The 22,235-nt window shown below is 37.4% G+C and overlaps 1 protein-coding gene across 5 annotated transcripts in view; it reads left to right on the top strand.

The window, feature by feature from the left end:
* The window catches only part of BNC2 (basonuclin 2), a 459,271-nt gene that overhangs the window by 333,169 nt on the left and 103,867 nt on the right, over positions 1 to 22,235 (top strand). The gene's annotated exons all lie outside the window — the stretch shown is intronic.

A 22,235-nucleotide genomic window follows, 5' to 3' on the forward strand; every position in this document is an offset into this window, starting at 1 on the left:
GATCTTCCATTCCTTTTCAAAATTCTAATTAGGTCACAGATTTCCCTTTCCTTTCCTTCCCTTCCCTTTCCCTCTTTCCCTCTTTCCGTCTTCCCCCTTCCCCTCTTCCCCTCTTTCCCTCTTTCCCTCTTTTCGTCTTTTTCCTTCCCCTTCCTTCCCTCTCTTTCCCCTTCCTTCCTCCCTTCCTCCCTTCCTTCCTCCTTTCCTTCCTTCCTCCCTCCCTTCCTTCCTCCCTCCCTCTCTCCCTCCTCTCTCCCTTTCTCTCTTTCTGTCTTTCTCTCCCTCCCTCCCTTCTCTCTCTCTCCCCCTCCCTCCCTCCCTGCCTCCCTTCTTGCCTCTCTCCCTGCCTCCCTTCTTGCCTCCCTCCCTGTCTCCCTCTTTTGCCCAGGCTGGAGTGCAGTGGCATGATCTCAGCTCAGTGCAGCCTCCACCTCCCTGGCTCAAGTCATTCTCCCACCTCAGCCTCCCGAGCAGCTGTGACTGTAGGTGTGTGCCACCACACCTGGCTATTTTTTTATTTTTTGTAGAAATGGCATTTTATCATATTGCTCAGGCTGGTCTCAAACTCTTGACCTCAAGCCATCTGCCTGCCTTGGCCTGCCAAAGTGTTGGGATTACAGACATGAGCCACCACGCCCAGCCATATTTATTTTTCTCCACAAATATTCTATTTGTTTTTCCCCCCCGTTTGGAGGATTCAGGAAATTGTATTTATTCAACAGATAACTGGTATATTACAAGTAGTAAACAGACAGACACCATGCCCCTCTGTTACAGCTTTCAGTTTAGTGAACGTGGTATATTACAAGTGGTAAACAGACACACACCGTGGTATATTACAAGTGGTAAACAGACAGACACCATGCCCCTCTGTTACAGCTTTCAGTTTAGTGGAAGTTGGTGACTCAAGCCAAGTTAAGGGAAAGGAGATATCATTGGGTATGTTTTCTAATGAAAACATAAGTATGATCTATAATTATTGCAGTCATGAATTATATGTAAATAGACTCTTTGGACGTATTACCAATTTACTTGAAAAGTTAATGCTTTAAGGAATTTTAAACATTTTTCAGCTGCCTTGGTTGTATTTTAATAATATTAATTCAAACTTTGCAATTAATGACTGACTAAACAAAAGTAAATTTCAATCCAACCCCCACTTTTTGAATTAAGAACATTTATATTAGGTTCAGTTACTGAGATTTTGCTGTCCATTATGGAAAACCCACTTTATTTATTAGATTATAGAAGGTAAGCAGTAAAGATATATTTCCTTCCTATTCCTTAAAATGTTTCGACAAGCTAATGAAAACTTATTTTAAAATTTCCTTTTAGTGAGAACTCAAAGATGATCATTTTTAGCCCCATCAGGATCGTTTCACAAAAACTGCCTGTGAAGTCACTCATTTAGAACGAGACGATCTCTGTGGAATTGCTGTTGCCAGTGCCACTTGGGGAGGAATTGGGCCAATTAAAATGTGGATGTTTTATATTAAGTTATGGTGCCTGTTAAAATAGAGTACCAGGTTTAGAATTTGTCTGTGCTCTCTTTGTTAGTTTCCTTCGCTCAGTGCATAGAATTTTAGTCCATCTGATGGCCTGACTGATAAGTAGTATATGTGTATAATTAAGGCGACAGTCTAGTGCCAGTAGGTTCTTCTGAAAAGCAGCGTCTGATTGGTGGGACAGTGAGAAGAACCTTCCGGCACTACCACCTGCTTTGTCCTCTCTTTCCTCTGTTGTACCTTACACCTGGATCCAGGCTGTTAACATAAATTATGATTGCTGAGGTTCATATTTTAGGATAACTTTGACAAAGAGACGTCTGGAGTATCAAAATTATCAAAGATGTACAGTAAACTTCTTCATAAATGTTTTTCAAGGCACCAGACGGAAGGAAGTTTTACTGTATTACATTTCCCATATGGAAAAGTATCTGGGACCTGAAAGGGGCACACCCTTAGAAGGGGAACACTTCTTAAAAAGGAACTTTATAAAAGAATGCTATAGTATAGGGTTTTCATGTATGATTTATTCACTTAAGCATATTGCTTTGAGGGCCCAAACAGCATCCTGAGTATAAGTTGTGGTTTCCTAGACCTGAGGAGTGCCTGATAGTTTAAATTTCACAAACTTTTCAGATTTGCCTATGCCACAGGTCAAATATGCCTTGCTATGAGTCTGGTTGCCATTTATTTTAGTCAAGATTTGGCTTTTGTGAAAATTGTTGCATTGGGTTTCTTTATGAAAGATAAATGTACCTTTTCCTACATGTGTTATTTTATATTACTAGAAAGTCAAGATGGTAGAATTTAAATACCATTGTGGTGAAAAAGGTAAGCATTATTTTTCTACAGTGTTCTTTCATTTTTGATATATATATTTTGTAATCATTTTCACTTCGTAAATATTATGTAACTGTTGAGGAGGGCTTGGGAGGATTGTGGTTCTTTTTTTGTTGTCCACTGTTTTTACAGCAATAATATTTCTAAAAGAGTAATATGTGGTTTTTAAGAATACTTTTAAAAGATTTTTCAAATAATACTATAGTGTTTTGAGTGCGATTCAAGGAAACCGTAAGTACTCGTGCATTTAATAACATCAGACTTTTACAGTGTACATCTAAAAGATAGTCCTAAAGAGGTGTATTCACTTTGAAGTGACATTCAGAAAATTAAAGCATATTTTCCTGCAAAATAAATGTATGAATGGTATAGACATCTTCTATCCAGGGTAGTTGAAAAACCTAAATAATTCTGTTAAATCTGGAGCTTCTAGACATGTTTCAGGAATATTTTTCTGCTTAGGATGAGCTCTACGATATGCCATGTAATTTTCACTTTATAGGGTTTATGAGCAGGATAGTAGTGAGATTTATAGATGCTAATATGTTAGTAACATTTTAAATATTTAGTTTTGATAAAAGTAATATGCTAAACGGAAGGACTATATAGCTGAACTAACCTTGAGGAACACACAGTTCATGAGTAAAACAAACAGGTAATAAAAACTGCTTTTGTTTGTAGAAATTTGGTTTAGAGCAGAAACTAAAATTTGGCTTAGATAATGTTTCCAAAATTTTCTCTTACTTCCTTCCAAAATATATCTTTGGAAGAAAGAGCAAAAATATGAAGATTTATCTGAAAGATTATTATATTTTCTCTTCTCATTTAAAGTACAGTATTAGCTTGAGTTAGAATTCTATGAAATATTTATGGGATGTATAAACAAAGCTTTATTTAATGATACAGTTGTTGTGGACAGGGCTTAAATACAAGACTGAAGGAGAAGGGGAATTTTTTTTCTCCATGTCAAACAGGCTGTTCAATTTATGTTTATGAAAAGAAAGGGGAAAAAATAAAAACAAAAGGCTGTGTTTTTGTGAGTCTTAAATTGTGAGGCTAGAAATAAATTTAGATAGAATAAAAACTCACATACCCCAGCTTATTAGTGATTGACTTTTGAGACCTTCTACAGAAAAGAATTTTGCTGAACTTCACAACAAGAAAGGCCACATGGGGTATTTTAGACCACTTTTATTAAATTCAGTTAGCGTTTTTAATTTTTCCACAATGTTGCATGCCTTTAACAAAGTCCATTCTGAAATATAGAATGGTCTATAAAAGATTTGGATGAGGTATAGAAAGGTATACAAGAACCAGAGCCCCAAGGGCATTTATTATTTGGTTAAAGAGTTTCATTTCACTGAAAGCTGATTTTTTTTTTAAAGTGAGTAAAGCATATGTTAGTGTATTAATAGTGGTTTACATTCCCACCATTTTATTATTTTTCACAAGTCTGTGGGTCAGCTGGGCATATCTGCAGTGAGCTGGCGTGTTGACCTGGGATTGGTTGGTCTAGGATGGCCTATTTACATATCTGACTATTAGGTTGTTACTGGCTGTTGGTTGGGGCAATGGAGATAACGGGGCAATTTATCATGCATCCTTCAGCAGGTTAACTTGGGCTTGTTCACCTGCAGATAGTTATAGGGTTCTTAAGGGCAGCAGGGGAGGGCAAGTCCAAGTGTGCAGGCACTTCTAAAGTGTCTACTTGCTTCATATTTGCTAGCATGCCATCAGCCAAAGCCAGTCACATTACAAAGCCCAGAGCTGGAGTGACTGATTACTACTCCAGGACATGGATACCAAATACATGAGCAATTTGGGGGCCAGTACTGTAATCTTGACTCATCTGATTTCGTGTCTTAGGAAGCTTCATTTGGTAGTGGTATCTATGTGGAACTAAGGAGTCCTGAGCCTGTACGTCTGGTTTGAAAGCTTTCACTGTAGTTCAAGCAGAAATAAGGCTGGCATTTAAGAGTAATGGCAGGGAGGATAAACAACAGGGTTAGATAAAACCACTTGCTGACTAGATGCACTAGATGAGGGAGAAAAAAGAGGTTCTCGTAGGTTGATTCCAGGCTTCAAGGTTGGGTATATGGGAATCTAGGAAACGGGTAAGGTTGTAGACCTAACTATGTTTGTAGTGAACATAGGACATTCATGCAGCTTCCTAAACAATTTCTATTCCTCTGTCCAGAAGTATTAATATGAAAGAGATGGAATCTATGAAATTCCTTTTTTAAAACTATTGCTTAAAAATTACGCCAGTGCTTTCTTTACCATTGGCCTTGCAAAGATGTGTAAATGACAATAAGTGTTTTCTCTTGTGTTTTAAAAACATATGGGCAACCTTGCCATAAACAATAAGCCCAAAAGTTTGGATTTCCTAGTTTCATTTCTCTGAACTGAGCAGCTACCTAGGATTTTTGAAAACTTAGTTTTATAGGTGATGAAGATTATTTTTATATGTAGAAATGTCAATTGTGACAAAAGTTAAAAATTTGGAAATCATTTTATCTACAGATCTACAGAAAAAATAGGCAGATTTTTCTTTCCACCTATATTTAATTTTAAGAATATGAATATTTGATTCATCCTCATTTTCATCTTAACAGATATTGCTACGTGTTTAACCAAAAGATTAAGATTTTTGAATGGTATGCTCTTTAGTTACATTTCAGAACCAAAGTATAAAAGTTTTGCTTTTTTCTGCGCTTTACTTTGTCATCTAGGTTAAACTCCTCCAAACTGAATATTTTTTGAAGAAATCATATCTAGGTTATTTATGAAAATATACAAAAGCCATCTTCCTGCTAAGTAAATAGAAAACTAGTTTGATCATGGTTTCTCTGTACTTCTTATAGCCGGATGGAGAATCATTTTTTTGTTATAGAGTATACCTACTTACAAAAGAAGATAAAGAGAGATACTTGGGGAGAAAGCAACTTAGTGCATTATTTGTTTCCAGAAGACAAAGATGCAATTTATAATTTAAATTAAGATCAGGGTACATAAACTGTTAAGTATGATAAATGACAATGTATTTCAATTTTATATTATGTCAGTTTAGAGAGATGGATTAAGGGAAAGGATAATGAAGGAAGAAGAGAGACACAGATTTTTAGAAATGATTTTCTCATGATTCTTTATGATGTGGTTTTGCAGCCATGGTACAAATCAGAATTAGGTTGCACAGTTAGATGTCCATTCCTGCATTACTGTTGTGTGATTCTCTCATTCATGGGCAGTCTTATTTACTGTAAAACTAAAACAGGGAGACTTCCACAATGTTAGATCAAGGAAGAAACACATGCTTGATAATGGTAAGAAAGCTTAACAGTGCCCAAACTAGTAGTCCTTAAAATTGCATCTTCTAATATCACATCTAGAGTTCTTTGCATTGAGTAAGATTTCTCTTTAAATCATAACAGTAATAATTCATTCAGAATAGGACTATTTTAAAAAGCACTTACACCATTATTGGTTTAGTTGATGGTCACAAAGTCTACCAGTGTTAAGTAGATGTGGATGTTTTTAAAAATGAATTTTAGAAGTCAGACATTTTTTGTAGTTACATTGAAATCTGCTATATTACTACTAAGAATGGTTGTCTTAAAAGTTGATTTTTAGATTATGTTTCTCTTCAACAAAATTCACTTCTGTAAAATTTTGCCTGCTGCTATAGGAAGACCTATAAAAACATACATTTTAACTCTAGAAATATTTTTCCTGCCTGATTATCTCGTTGTTGGCATTTGTAAGTTTTTTGAATGGTTTGCTATTTAGTTACATTGTGTTTCCTTTTTATACATGATTTACAAATAGCAGTAATGTTGAAAAATGTGATGTTTGTTTTAAGTTTATAAGCGACAGATTGAAATAATGAGTTTGTGGATGTACTATGTAATACAAATAGGCAGATTTTTCTTCCTACCTAGATTCAGTTTTAAAAATATGAATATTTGATTCATCCTCATTTTCATCTTAACAGTTATTGCTACATGTTTAACCAAAAGTAACATATCCCTAAATTTTTCTTACATTTTAATACCTATAAGCTATCTTATTTTTATTGGCTTTGATTCAGAATTATTTCTCTCTTTTATGCTTTATTCCTTTATATTTTTATCATAGATCAAATGACAGTTTTCAACAACACAAAGATTTGTAATGACTAGAATCTCATTTACTAATTTATTATAAAAACAGAATAATCTAGGCATTAAAAACCTGTGTGCCTGATACTTAATCTTTGTGTTTGTTTCCAGAGGCATGCAGGGTGTTTCCTGTCTAAGACACAAACCATATATTTCATTTGTCATATCTAATGTTTTTCATATCCGGAAATCATGCTCCATGTTATGTTTTACAAGACTTCGTAAAAATAAGTGATCCAAATAAAATTTATAGTTAATTTTTCTGTCATAGCAAAATTATCTCTTTCTCTTCTTTTTCCCACAAGGGTACAGATGGGATTGTAAAGTTTAAATGAGTGTATATTTACAAATAAAGTCTTAAGTTTTGAAACTAGACAGTCATTTATTATTTAGACATTGCTAGTGGTGTGTTGGTAACTTTACAATAGCTTTCTAAATGAAAACAAACAAACAAACAAACCCTGATTTGCAAGTGTTTGCTGATTTCTCTGGTGAAAATATGCCATGATGGCTGATTTCAGCCTATCAACATGAGTCAATGAACATGGAGTTGGGAAGAGATGCTTATTCACACATTATTATATGGTATTTCCACCACACTAGACATAAGTAGAAGCAAATAATCTTAAGAGCACAGATAATAAATAGTAAAATGTAGTCAAATAATTGTAAGAACATAGATAATAGTAAAATGTTGTCAAATAATTAGAAGTGATTAATTTTGAGTAACTATTATCATTGTTTTTAATATTTTTTCATTGCATGTTTCTAAAATTTAATTTTTAATGTCATCTGTGTTTGAACCACCAGCTCCCAAAATTTCTGAATGTTTAACAATCAGCTCTCATAGGCTGGCATGAGCCAGCCGTAGCACACTACTGCACAAAACCATTCCTGGTGAATAGGAAGATAGGTTGTGTCTATTGTAGAAGAGGACGTCTTGTGTCCGTGTGCCCAGGGAGGAAAAGCAACCATTTTCTGTTTCAGCTCCCATTACTAAACACCACCTGGTCCCATAAATTTTGGTATCTATATTAATATAAGGCCTTGAATGAGAGCAAAATACCAGTGTCTTTTAATAAAAGGACAGGGAAAATATTTAAGATTTTCATTACAAAATTATTCTTTTTTTTTTTCTTTTTTTTTTCTGTATGTCTCTTGGCTGTTGTATATCTCCTACTTGCACAATAAGCAGATCCTATAGTCGGTGCTTCCTAATGCCACTCCAGGATCAAGGATAAGCTACTTAAATAGTTTTACTCAGCAGGATGTATTGATAATTTATGTGTTAACAGAAAGTAGTAATTGTGTTGCTACCAAAAAAAACCCTGAAATCTTTAAAAATTTAATATGCATTAGCACTGAGATAACGAAATGAATAGTGTGTAAAGAATGTCATGCAACAAATGGCAGAATTTTAAGTGCATTTTGTCAAACTTCCCCATTTAAGAAGAGGGTGAACTCCTTCCTGTATTACTATTGGCAGCTTATCGGTGGTGTTACTCAAACATTTTGAACAAAATAATATGTTAAAGATATAATTGATTTCTTTGGGGGAATACAGGAGATCTCTAGATAAATTTATTTAGATGAGTTGACAAAACTAATGGTGTGCATGGTTAAGAAGAAAAATTTGACGTATTTTGTGTATAACCCTTTGAGTATTAATTCTGACCAGATCACACTGTAAATAATGTTAACTGTCATAAAATAAACACAGCCGGGGTTTGCACCATATGTTTTATAATGATTTTGCAGCTTCTTTTTTTTTGTTTGTTTTTACTGAAAATGGAACCTACTGATAGCTCTGTGAAGTTATGTTTATATAAAAGTAAATTACACTTGTACGTTAACAAACTTGGCTTCACAGACCAGTGTCTCTAGGCGGTTTTTGTTTAAAAAAAAATTAAATGAAAGAAAAACTTCTCCCTCTCTCACTCGGTTCTTTTTTTTTTTTTTTTTTTTTTTTTTCTATTCCCTCAGAAACATCGTCTCAAACAGAAATCTGCCGTAGCATCTTGTTGCCACTTTCTTGTTTTTGCACATGTGAAGGAGAAGCCTTTGGAATGCCACCCAGAGGAGGGAAAAGCCTAACCACTGAACTCACAGAGAGTGTTTGGCTTAAGTAGCCCTGGAGTGGCCTTTCAGACTGAGGCTACTGTGGTCTTCTAGTTTGTTTTTGTTTTCTACCTTCTTACTTGCGAGTGTTTAACACTGCCAGAAATAAAGGCTCCCTTAGAACATTTAGGTAATTTTTAAAACTGTTATTATTTTCATAATCACCATCTCCTCTTGATCTCAGGGGAGGCTAGGCATCCTTGATTATCTTTAATAGAGCCTTGGAAACTGATAGTGCCAGTGGGAGGTGGGTGGCAAGTTTCGTAATATGCCTGCCTCCCCCTGCCCCCTCCCGGCTCATTGCTAAATATGTCTCTTGGCAGATCTGACAGTATCCATAATTATCAGGCACCGTGAGCCCTGCTGCAGAGCTGCTTGTGCATGACACCTGTCCAGCTCATGCTCTTCTCCTGCATCTCCTCGTGCCTCGGCTTGCTGGCTGGCCGTGCGTCAGAGCAACAGTCTGCCGTTAGTGAACTCATTTCTCTTCTTGTCAGATTCTCAGACACCAGAAGTTCTGCCCACACAGCTTACAACATACACCATGGTTTGTGGTGCAATCCTTCACACAGTAGGCATTTCATAAACTTTTGTGAACAAATGCAAAAAGTTAATGCAGATATTGTAGTTTTCCATTCCCCCTCTATGAAGTGCTTTTCCCGCTCTTGACAGATTTCTCAGCATAATATCATATTTTCCATAGAAGTGGATCTTGATCATCGCCCTCTCTCCTAGACAGAGAAAAGGCTCGTCAATTTTTTTAGACTCCTGAGAGAATCCGGGGAACCCCAATTGGCTTTCATAGTGCTTAGCAATTCTCATGAAGGGTGGGGGGAATGTGGAGTAGAGAAAGGTACAGTGATTTCTAGAACTTTTGTTCCAGAAGATGTTAATAAGGTAAAGATGTTGTTAACTAAATTTTTCCGGTGTAATAAAACTTGAAGCTATATTCAGGGAGAAAATCTGCAAAGAGAGGAATTTTGTAAAGGGCAAGGTGAACAGTAATGCCACTTTCCGTAGTTCATGCCTGTACACAGTCAACCTTAGAAAGGCTTTTAAAAAAAAAAAAAAAAAAAAAAAAAACTTCACTTTTTTGGCCGGATGCGGTGGCTCATGAACTTTGGGAGGCCGAAGTGGGCAGACCACGTGAAGTCAGCAGTTCAAGATCAGACTAGCCAACATGATGAAAGTGAAACCCCATCTCTACTAAAACAGGAATTAGCTAGGCATGGTGGTCCACACCTGTAATCCCAGCTACTCAGAAGCTGAGGCAGAAGAATCGGTTGAGCCTGGGAGGCAGAGGTTGTGGTGAGCCAAGGTCATGCCACTGCACTCCAGCCTGGACAACAGAGCAAGACTCCATCTCATAAATAAATAAAAAATAAAACTAAAACCTCAGTTTTGAAGGAGAGGTCATAGATTTGGGTTTGGGGATTTATTTAATGGCACAGTTGTCAGGTATTCATAGAAGTTTGGATTAAGAATGAAACTTTTCATCCTTAGAAACTATAGCAGTCTATTTAATGAATAGCATACTCAGAAATTATGACTTAATATTTTTATTATTTATAAAATTTTATTCCCCTAGAACAACTAGTAATCATCATCTATTACGCAGTTTTGACTAAACCCTTTTTCCACAACAGGGATCAGAATTAGGTAAGAAAATTTGGGAAAATGTCAAAATATATCAAAGCTTCCTTTTAAATATGTGCTATTGGTTTTTGATTATGAAAGTAATACAAAATTAATATGAAAATCAAACATTGCAGTAATATATAATGCAAAAGTGAAAACCATCCATAGCCCCTTTTTGTAGAGGTAACAGTTCTCCATATGTTATCATTATCATGTATCTATGGCACTAATTATGATTATTAGTAAATGGATTCATTCTGTGTATATTTTTCTTATATCCTACCGTTTAAAAATATATCTTGTGGTTGACCAAAAAATATCTACCCACTTCCACTCAAAATATCCGTGTCAAATCCCTGGAGCCTGTGAATGGTACCTTATTTGGAAAAAGGGTTTTTGCAGATGTGATTAAGTCAAGGATTTTAAGATAAGGAGATAATCTTGGACTCTGTGGGTAGACCCTAACTACCATCCTGTGTATCCTTACAAGATATTAGGAGATAACACACAGAGGATAAGACATATGCAAAGGAGGAGGTGAGGTAAAGACAGCGGTGGCAGAGCCACCGGAAGCTAGGAGAGAGGCATGCAACAGATGATTTCCCAGAGCCTCTGAGTGGAACACAGCCCTACTCACACCTCGATTGCAAACTTCTGACCTCTGGAACACAGAGAGAATATGTTTCCATTGTTTTAAGCCACTACAGTGGTAGTAATTTGGTGTGGCAGCCCTAGGAAACTAATACAGGCCTCTTTCCATGCTGGTTTAGAGAGATCTCATCCATTCTTTGAACCGCCATATGATTTCCCATTATATGGATATACTATAATTTATTTAACTAGTAATTTATTTAAAGACAGTTGGGTTGTTTTCAGTGTTTGGGCTTTTCAAACACTGTTGTAGGAAATATCCTTATGTGTATTTATTACTGTGTATGTTTGTTTTTGTAGAATAAATATTTAGAAGTAGAATTACCAGGTCATTAAGTAGGTACTTCTAAAACCATTGTATTTTGGGTAAATATGACATCTGCCACTTTGATAGGAATATTTATGCTACTCTATCATAACTCTGGACCATAAACGAAGTAGATAACTATAGAAACCATCTCATGTATTAACATTTAGAAAATCAACAGTACAAGTTGTTCCTCTCAACTCAGTGTTCTAGAAAGCCTGGAAGCTCAATATATACTCAGTTGAAAATCTGTGAAAATAAATATCGTCAACAAGTTTTTATATTTTTGTTTCTCTAGGAACTGAAAATTTCTGTGACATACCTATTGTTTTCCCACCATGAAACGAGCTGTTAAAGAGAAGAGAAGAAAAAATAAGAGAAAAAGTTATATTCAAGAACTATTGTCATTTTAGAAAATAAGTCATATATTGTTAATGGAGTTTGTTAGTAACAATTAATAATTATTCAAAGTTTTAAAGACCAAACTCTATCATTTCTTGGTCACGATTTTTCTTCTCATTTTGTCATTCCAACCCCATAACTCTTCAATCTCTCCTCACTCCCAAGTCCATTTTACTCTTGATAATACAAGATGCATTTGGCATCTGTTCTGTTGTTAAAACCCTCAGGAAAAATTATAAAGCTGTTCTTGCAAATTCATCATTATTGTTAAGAACCGTAATTTACCTCATGGTTATCTTGTCCTTTTTCCACCTCTTACCTGAGCTCTGGGATGACATTGCCTTCCTGGGTGAGGCAGCATTGCAGCATCTCGTCTCTCCCACCTTAATTTGTCACGATGCGTTGCATTTGGGTGACAGGCAGTTGTTCGTGCTTGAATAACTCAGGATTTGAATTCTACAGTTTGTGGCATCCATGTAATGCTTAGCAGTAGGTACAGCTGTTAACTATTCGCTTATAAATAATCTTTTTTGCCTCTCAACCTGTCTCCCAGGTAGTGTACCTGTCACCATTAATAACTCTTCAGCCGCTCCCTAGTGATTTGACCTATCAGTTGTCGTTCACAGAAAAGTGGTGCTCTGGCCTGCTATTGAAGCTTATGTAGGTTCTTTCAGCTCCTTAGTCACCCCAGCAGCCATATACTTGCAGGAAGTTGTGTTGGTGGGCTTCACAAGCAGGCAGCTGAACACCTTCTCGTGCCGTTTGAGAAAGGTGGCATTATGTTTTGAACAATAGATGATAAGACTCCCATTTAGACTGCAAAACAGTGCCACGGGTAGACGGGGGTCTGGAGGAGATGGGTGGTGAAGATGACCAACAGCAGATAAAGTTTCCTGTCTCTTTGATGCTGTACTTGCACCTAATTATCAGGGCATCATCATCCTCCTCTGATGTTTGCAAACTAAGGTTGGTTAGTTTGATCAGGTTAATGAATCTGTCAAGTACGGCATTCTGCCTGTTTCTGAAGCTTAAGAACGAGAAGCCAGTAGCTGTCATGCAGAAGATGTGAACTGCCCCCCAGTCCTTGTCCTTTAGCAGTGTCATTCCTCTGTTTGGACATGTGCTCTCTTGCTTCCACTCTCTGTTCCTGAAATGTGCTGTTTCCAACACTTCTCCAGATTAATTCCTACCTGTATTTAGGTCTCAACCTAGCCATCACTTTTTCAGGAAACTGCTACTGCTCTCTCTATTTGGCATTGACTGTACCAACTAAAATGCCCATATGGTAGTTTTTGTTTATTTCCTATTATGCTCTACAATAACTGCTTGTTTACTTGTCTTTTTCTCCTACTGGATTGTAAGTTTTTTGATGGATGATACATAGTGTTGTTTGCTATATCCACATTCTGGGCATGTCATAGAATCTCAATAAATTTATGTGAAGAGAATGATAATTTATTTTTTATGAACTCACTTTCCATTGACATATCATGGTCATATCAATGGGGGAGTTCAGGCAATAAAGTATGGCATATATTGTCTACTGTATACTGTGCTGGCACTAGGGGTTCAGAGAGGAAAACATTTCAATTGCTTTTTACCCTTTTAGTGAGTGACTAATGTACATTTCTTTGTCTGAGGGTATGTCTTGGCAGTACAGGATTTCTTCAGACATGGCTCAGGAAATGGCCGAGAGTAAAGTGAATCACAAGGGGAAAAAAAAAAACCATAAAACTATGTTGGGAAGTAATCCCAGTGTTGGTGGACACACATTATGTTTTTAAAAATAAATCCTCCAAGGAGATAAATCACTTAGGTATTATGTTGGTTTGGTTTTCATTTGGAAATGAATTTACCTTGTAAACGATCTTTGTTATCCTTATGTCACTGGGTGTAAGGAATTAGCAAATGATCACATTTTAATACCCAGAAAAATGCCATATTCTTTGCCACACAGATATGTACACATAAGAATACATATATGTGTATGTATGTGTTCCTTTATATAGAACTAAACACAACAGCGATCTGAAAAGACCAACAAGAGTAAGAAACTTAGCATTTTAGGGAGGCTCAAGAAAAAAAAACCCAGAATGAAGCATTTTAGTTTACTTTTATAAGGATAAGGACAAGTTATGTCTGTAGGAACTTATATACAGTATCTAGTAGATAGAATGATAAAATATATTAGGAAACAAAAAGTATTTGGTCAAGTTCAAGGATAGACTCTTGATTGTGCTGTATCAAATGCACTTTTAAAGTTAAAAGGTATTCTAAAAAGGAATACATGCCTTTATTAAAGAAAAATTATATAAACATCTGTGTGGTTGAAAGTCTGATATTGGGGTATAGTTCTAGAAATAGTCTATGCATATAAAGCATGACATATCTTTCTGTGTGTTTGGTAAAAATGGTAAAGGGGAATATAGTGAGCACATTATTCTGTACTTTCCATTTTTCACTTAATGATATATCTTGTAAACAACTTCATATCAGCACATAAAGAGCTACCTCATTCTTTTTTAACAGCTACATTGTATGGATGTATCATGATTAATGTGCCTATCCCTTCATACATCGATAGACTAGGTGTCGAAACATATTTTTGATCTTTGGTATTCCAGTTGTTGACGGGATAAATGGTAGTACATTGCTTTTATTTGCATTTCTCTTAATGAGTAAGGTTTACCATCCTTTTATGATTATCAGTCATTTCTGTTTCCGTTTTTTTCTAAATGTCTTTTCAGGTTCTTTCTATATTTCTATTGCATTGTAAATCCTTTTCATTCTTAGCACCTTTTTGTATCTAAAGAGAATTAGCCCATAGTATAGCTGTATTGTAAACATTTGTTCGCAGTTGGTTTTCAGCTCTTTACCTTGTTTTTGCTTTTGCTTTTCATTTGTTTTTGTTGCATATTTGGTTTTCTTTTTTTAAGTTTTGTGTGGTTTTATTATCTTTTGATTGACTTTTGATTCCTGAATCTGGCTTAGAAAGATCTTCAAGTTCTTAAAAACAATGTGAACTAGTTAATGTTATCTAGTTATCAATGTTACCTACTAGTATTTTATGTAGTAGTTGTATTCAGTGAATTTCAATCTCCCTCCCCACACCACCCCACCCCCCACGTCTCTCTCTGTCACCCAGCTGGAGTGCAGTGACGCTATCACAGCTCACTGCAGCTTTGATCTTTCAGGCTCAAGTGATCCTCCCTCCTTAGCCTTCTGAGTAGCTAAGACTACAGGTGGGTGCCACCACACCCAGCTAACTTTTGTATTTTTTGAAGAGACAGGGTCAAACTATGTTGCCCAGGCTGGTCTTGAACTCCTGGCCTCAAATGATCTTCCTGCCATGGCCTCCCAAAGTGCTGGGATTGCAGGCGTGAGCCACCACATCTGGCCTGAATTTCAGTCTTACTGAATAAAATTTTTCAGCCAGGATTGTTATGTTTCTTAAGGTAGTGAATGTTGTTGTATAGAGCTTATTATTAATAAGATTTTTCACTCATCTATTTTTTTCTTCCACTGTATTATTTTAATGATGTTTATTTACACAGAGTATGTTAAACATGTTCAATAGATTATTATACATAGAAACATCAGAATCCTGTTTAGCAAATAGACTAATTTAAGCTCTTAATATTTTTAGGTCTAATCCTGAATGTGTATTTAGAATAAGAAATCACTCCAAAAAAACAGAAAATGGAAACAGGAATCAAGGAGATTTGGGGCCTTTCCTTCTAAATTTCCTTAGGGAACTTGTCAGAAATGCTTACTTAGAAATCTTGCCTGTTTGCACTCTGCCTTCTCCTCACCACCTAGGATGTTCTCTTAGTCTGAAACTCCTAAGGACCTAGGCAAATGAGAGACCTGAGCTGACGCCCCATTCACTCTCAGGTAAATCTGGTGTCCACTAGTAGCTCATACTGTACTTCATTACACTTTCCTCAGTCATTAACACTGGTAGCATCAGTTCCAGGACTGACGGTTTCAAAGGGGTCGCAGTCAATTCTGTTGCTACTGGTTTCCTTGTCATTTTATTTAACTTTATTGTCTTTATTATGATTCGCTTCTCTTACCATGCATGGTGTTCTCACCCTAAGTGCTCATTAGGTAGTAAAGAGGAAAAGGTGGAGATTGAAGAAGCAGCTTATTTCACAGCATAATCTCATATAGTGTTGTTTTGTTTTTTGGGTGAAGCTAAAATCTATTAGAGTTGTAAAATAGAACAGTTATTAAAAGATTATTATTATTATTATTATTTGAGATGGAATTGTTGTCCAGGTTGTAGTGCAGTAACACGATCTCAGCTTACTGCAATCTCTGCCTCCTGGGTTCAAGCGATTCTCCTGCCTCAGCCTCCCAAGTAGCTGGGATTACAGGTGCCTGCCACCACGCCTGGCTAATTTTTTGTGTTTTTAGTAGAGACAGGCTTTCACCATGTTGGCCAGGCTGGTCTTGAACTATTGACCTCAGGTGATCTGCCCGCCTTGGCCTCCAGTGTTGGGATTACAGGTGTGAGCCACTGTGCGCAGCCAAAAGATTCTTTTAATCTTTTTTTGTATTCTTTTCCAGAAAGTTTACATCTTTCTTCTCTTTAGTCATACTTTGAAGAGGGTTTAACAAGATTCACCTTCACAGTTGCTTTTCAAGGCAGCATTAGGACCTGACATTAATTGTTTTATTTTAAAAGCCCTTTCCATGTTATATTTGTGAACAGAGCCATTTTCATTGTTACTGTTTTGAAAACACACAAATAGACACTGAAACTCGGTACCTGTGTTTTCTGTTACCAGTTCTGCTTCCATGTTTCATTTTCACTGTTCTCAGTCTTCCGATTGAGTGAATAATTGAATGATGACTTGAGAGATTGGTGGGAGTGAACTCTTGGATCATCCAGCTTTCTTTATGGGACTTAGACTGGCTTTTCTTTCCCATCATGGTTTTGGACTATACTTTTCTGGACAGCTGGGGGTTAAAACAGAGTGGTGGTTTTGATTTTTGGCATTTTTCAGCTGCTCCTCGGGAGAATATAAAGTTCCTGTGGAGCAGGTCCAAATCAGTGGATGTTTAAGAGAAGGGGGAAGAAATAGCTGAAGAACATTCTTCTGTGACTTAGTTGCCTTCTGTTGCATTAAATGGATGGAAAGGGGGAATAAGTGTTGGGCTTTATAGTTTTTAACATTAAAACTCTTTTAAAAAACTTCAAACCTTAAAAAACATAAAATGACCTTCAGGCCTCTTGGCTCCCACTGTTCAGGTTATCAAGTCTCGGTCACACCCTCCCCCTTCCCTGTAAAAAATCTAGAGTGAAGTGTGAAAAGCATCAGAAAGTCTCCTTTTGCCAGTTCAGCCTTTTAGTCGCTTGCCAGCACCTTCATCTCTTCATATGTCTCTAGCTAAGGTCTTACATGGAACAAAAACCCGACAGCAATGGAGACCAGATGCCGGTATTTCTTCTCTGTCACTTGGCTGCTGAGCAGATGGAATTTATATCAATCGGGCATGCTAGGAGGAAGAGGCCGTGGCAGCCAACATGTGGAACTGGGGCTGAGTGACATTTCTGCTAATGTTTTGTCCTTGTAGAACATTATGCTTCCTCTTTGCTTATGAGCTGTGGTTTTCCTGACTCAGACTAGGTTCCAGCTCCAGCTGGAATGGCTGTCGCTCTTCCCCTCTCCTCCTTCCCCCCTTTTCAGGGAGTGCTGGGAGCTAAGGAGGAGTAGTGGGGCCTGCACAATGGAGCTCTTTATTAAAATACCTGACATCTGCATGCAATGCACCAAAATCATCTCAGCTCAAGTAAAGGAATGTGCTGGGCATTACTAGTCACTTTTTGTCTGGTGCTGTGTGCTTGTTTGATTTATATAATGAGTGAGTGCCTCTGGCAAAAGAGGATGTTGAGCATATTATTGGAGGAAGGGAACTTTTTAATTTTTTCCAAGAACATTGTCACAGACAGGCCTAATACTCATACAAAAATATGAGTATTTAAAAGCAGTTGCAGCTATCCCATGGATTTCTTGCTGTAACTTAAAAAATGTTACACCCCCCTCCACTCCATTTAAGGTAAAATCAGAACTCAAAAATCCAATTTAACATGATTGGAGTTTTAATGTTGGTGACTACTGTTAGTAGGAAGTAACACTTTTAAGGAATCTCATGTAACAAAGAAGCTCTGGAAGGAAAACAAAATACATGTCAAAAAACCATAAAGGCACACACAAAAAAAGAATTATTGATGAGTCTTTAATTCTCATCCCCTCTCTCAGAACAGTACATTACTCTTCATACCACAAGAAATAGGCATATGTGCGCAACTTATATTTTCTTCTCTAATAATGTAAACCATTCACATTTTACCTGTTTGTGGCAAGTACATGACAAATACTACCATGTTAACACATTATTTCATAAAGCACTGAAGTGTCATGACATTGCTGCTCACTTTGCAAAATCAGTAGCACTGTCCCCATTCCCACTTCGTCACACCTTTTATTTCTGGTGGAAATTTGACTTAAGATTTTGGTAGGGTTGTGGAAAGATTTGGAGGACACCAGGCAGGGGAGGTGGAGGGAGATAGAACTTCCACTACTTTTGTTCCTTTCTTTGGAAAAGCAGCTCTGGCAGACCTTTCCTGATCTTTCCCAAATATGTCGGCCATATCTATCATATCTTGAGTGTTCTAGAAAACTCCTAGGGCAGGCTAGCCATTCTTTATGAAACCTAAATTCTCTTTATCACTTTTTTTAGTGATTCTCCTGTCTGATGTATGTTCCTCTTATATCATGTTCCATGGTGTGGGGATGGCCCCACAGCTCCCTTGGGATTGAAGTAAACCCATGTAAATTGATTAGAAGCTGGAGTAAAATACTAATATTGGTATATCTGGAGAAAGACTCAAGTCAGTCATTCTTGGAGGAAATTCTTCAAAATTGCCTTGGATTTCTGTTTTTCTTTGCTATTTTCTTTTAACCTATGCTTGTGCTATACTGAAGACAGGATTTCTTATTTATAAAGTCATTCAAGTGGCCTGATACAAGAAACCTATAGTAACACAGCATGTATGCCCATAGCTTATGCAGGTACAGTGGAACCTGGAATCACAAAGTACAGTTACTCCTCACTATGTGAACTTGAGCTCTCTGTACTCAGGAATGAAATAGATTCAGATAAATTACTTAGATTGGGCTGTTGGGATGAAAGGAGTCTCCCTTGGTCTACACTCCCTTATGTGCTGTTCAGAGAACGTCCTATCTCTTGCTCTTGACCTCTTGCTATCTGTGCTATCATTGTCTAAGCACAGGAAGAAGACAGATTTAGATAGTGAAAAACGTCTGTGCATGCAACTACCTGCTATATTCCAAAGAAATAGGAATCTCTTGCTCTCCATTCAGATTGATCTTACACCAGTTCCTTTCCTTCTCAGTTTTGTACTTAACCATTCCTGCTTTTCTTTTTGAATCTTTGGCTTCTTTCTTATTCAAGGTTTTCTCCCTTGCTTCTCTCCCTTTCCCTCAAAATCATTCACATAATGAAGCCTTGACCTTCGGTGTTTCCTTTTCTGTGACCCTCATGACAAGAATGCTTCAAGCTGGAAGACTCCAAGTGTTGGGTTGGTGTTCAGTAGTGTGAGATGATTGTTTTACTCTTGCCTGAGAGTCCCATCAAGAAGCATGGGAAATGCTTTCTCATAGGCCGCCTGGAACGACTGTGCCATATGCATTTAGCTGGAGGAGAAGGGAGCAGACATCATCTTGCAGAAGTCAGATTATGGTAGCAAAAATGTATCAGTATCTGCCTGTTAGACTTTCTCAAGAAGGATTCTTAAAAATAATTTGATTTGGTCCTTGGATTCTGGGCCTTGCCATGTTGGTTCCAGGAACTATGGCACTGGTCCCTGCCAGTGATGTCTGTTGACTGTCTCGTGGGTATGGTCATCTGTCCTCCACTGGGACACAGCTCCTTTAGTTCTGCCTGGAAGGAGGCCAAACACAGTCTTTGGTATTATGTGTCAAAGTCTAATTCTTTCTCTTGCCAGATGTATGACTTTAGCAAATTACTTAACCTCAGTGAACCTCACTTTTCTCTTCTGTAAAATAGAAATAATAATGTCTGCCTTACAGGGTTGTAGAAAAAAGTGGAGAAAATGGTAGTTAAGTGCCTAGTACCTAATGAGAACTCCACAAGTCACAGCTATTTTTGTTGTCATTGTCTGCTATCAGCATGGCAGCCTTGGACAGCCTTTCTCTGTAACCTCATGTTTCACTTGGTCAGCAGCAGCCCCAGGTCTAACTAGAGTGTGCTGCCTTTTAAGTCTACCCACTGCCATTAGGGCTCATTCACCGCTACAAAACAAGAAACTCTCCCAGAAGTGAGGATTGTCTTTACCTGTCCAAAGGAACACAGGCTTCTCTTGTTTGAATCTCTACATCCTAAGAGGTTATCTCCTAAATCTGCCAAGGTTGATTTGAGACAAAAGCTCCAATTTCTATCTTTTGGGTCTTTACATTAGAATTTTCATAATCCTCGTCTCTGGCCCTTGATTCCTTCAGCTAGGGCTACGCCTTTTTCCAGCTCTAAACAAAATTTCTTCTGGAAGAGTCACCCCCTCATACCTATCCCTCCCCTCTGTTGCTCATGGAATGTACTGGGATTTATTATGCAAATGAAGGTCACACCTCCAAGAGACACAGTCCCTAGACACTACTCTCTGTTACATTGTAATGACAGGTGAGAAGGTAGGGCCGGAAAAGGAGGCATTCATCCCTGTTTAAAAGAAAATGAAGCACAGTGCTTACCTCTGTCTCTTTCTGAAAATTAATCTGACAATTCTAGCACACCTTCTCTTCTCAGCATAAAGACATGCTGATAACACATTTGGTTTTGTTTATTTGACTCACCAAACTGTATGATAAAGACATTTGTTTTCCGGTTTTATTAAAATAGGACTTTTGGGCTGGGCACGGTGGCTCATACCTGTAATCCCTACATTTTGAGGTAATCCCTGCACTTGGGGAGGCCAAGGCGGGCAGATCCCTGAGGTCAGGAGATCGAGACCAGCCTGACCAACATGATGAAACCCCATCTCTACTAAAAAATACAAAAATTAGTCAGGTGTGGTGGCAGGCACCTGTAGTCCCAGCTACTCAGGAGGCTGAGGCAGGAGAATCACTTGAACCCGGGAGGCGGAGTTTGCAGTAATCTGAGATCGCGCCACTGCACTCCAGCCTGGGCAACAGAGTGAGACTCCATCTCAAAAAAGAAAAAAATATATATTTTTATATTTTATATATATATATATATGACTTTTGCACCTTTACATTCAAAATCTCATGTAACAGAGACTTTAGTAGAATATGATGAATAATAGTAAGGTGGGGGCATTTGCCCTTTATACCTAGAAGACATGTTTTCCATTTTTATTTTATTATTATTTTTAGAGACATGGTTTCGCCCTGTTACACAGGCTGGAGTGCAGTGGAGTGCTCAGTGCAGCCTTGACCTCACGGGCTTATGCAATCCTCCCACCTCAGCCTGTTGAGTAGCTGGAACCATAGGTGCACACCGCCATGCCGAGTTAATTTTGTATTTTTTATATTTAGTAGAGACAGGGTCTCCCTGTGTTGCCCAGGCTGGTCTTGAACTCCTGGGCTAAGTGATCCTCCCACCTTGGCCTCCCAAAGTACTAGGATTACATGTGTGGGCAACCACGTTCAGCCATATTTTTAAATTTAGTTTTTATTATGATATTTTTATAAAGAATTCAAGCCACACCGAAGTATATATAGTAGAAAATGAGTACACACATCTATTGTCCCTTCTTTCCAGATTTCACTCTCAAGATGTAACTGGTGGGCCCAATAACCAGTTTGTGTTCCTTCCAAACCAGTAAGTTTTAAATGATTTGGTAGAAACCCTAGCATGAGATATTTGTGCCAAGTGCCATTTTGGATTGGTTTACAAATCTGAAGTATGGCTGAGAATTCTGCAATTATCTAGTACATTAATCATCTTAGAAAACTTAGGACCCTATGACTTGTCCACCCCACTTTAGAAATAAAAATTTATATGGTTACATCGAACTTACAATTTACTGTGTTTATATTAACACCTCAGGCATATTTCCTTTCAAAAATGGAATGAATGACATGATTTTTTTTGTCTCCTTTAGGCTTTGGAGGAAGGAAGTAAACTAATGAACTTTATGCTATTGTAAATGTAATGCTTTGAATCATAGGACACCAGGTCGGGTGTGTGCGTTTACTTAAGTTTGTGTTCACTTGTGTGCGTGTGTGTTTGTGTGTGTTTGCATTTAATTTGTCGGTGTGAATTCCAGTGTATAGGTATTATCCTCCCACTGCCCCTTCTTTCTGGCAAGCAATACTGTTTAAAACACATACTCATAATCAGAATTGGGCTAAAATATTTTCTAAAGCTTTATTTACTTTATATGAGATACCATGAAAGCCTTAATACCGTAAGGCAAATATTGCAGTGAATGCCAATATTTCAGTCTATAGTAGCATATCCTTGCCTTTCATTTTGTTAAGATTGACTAACATTTAATTGCCTTGCCTATGTTAAAAAAGGAAAGAAATTACCTTATAGGGATATGCA

The sequence above is a fragment of the Macaca thibetana genome, chromosome 15 (genome assembly GCF_024542745.1).
Source record: "Macaca thibetana thibetana isolate TM-01 chromosome 15, ASM2454274v1, whole genome shotgun sequence".
NCBI lineage: Eukaryota > Metazoa > Chordata > Mammalia > Primates > Cercopithecidae > Macaca > Macaca thibetana.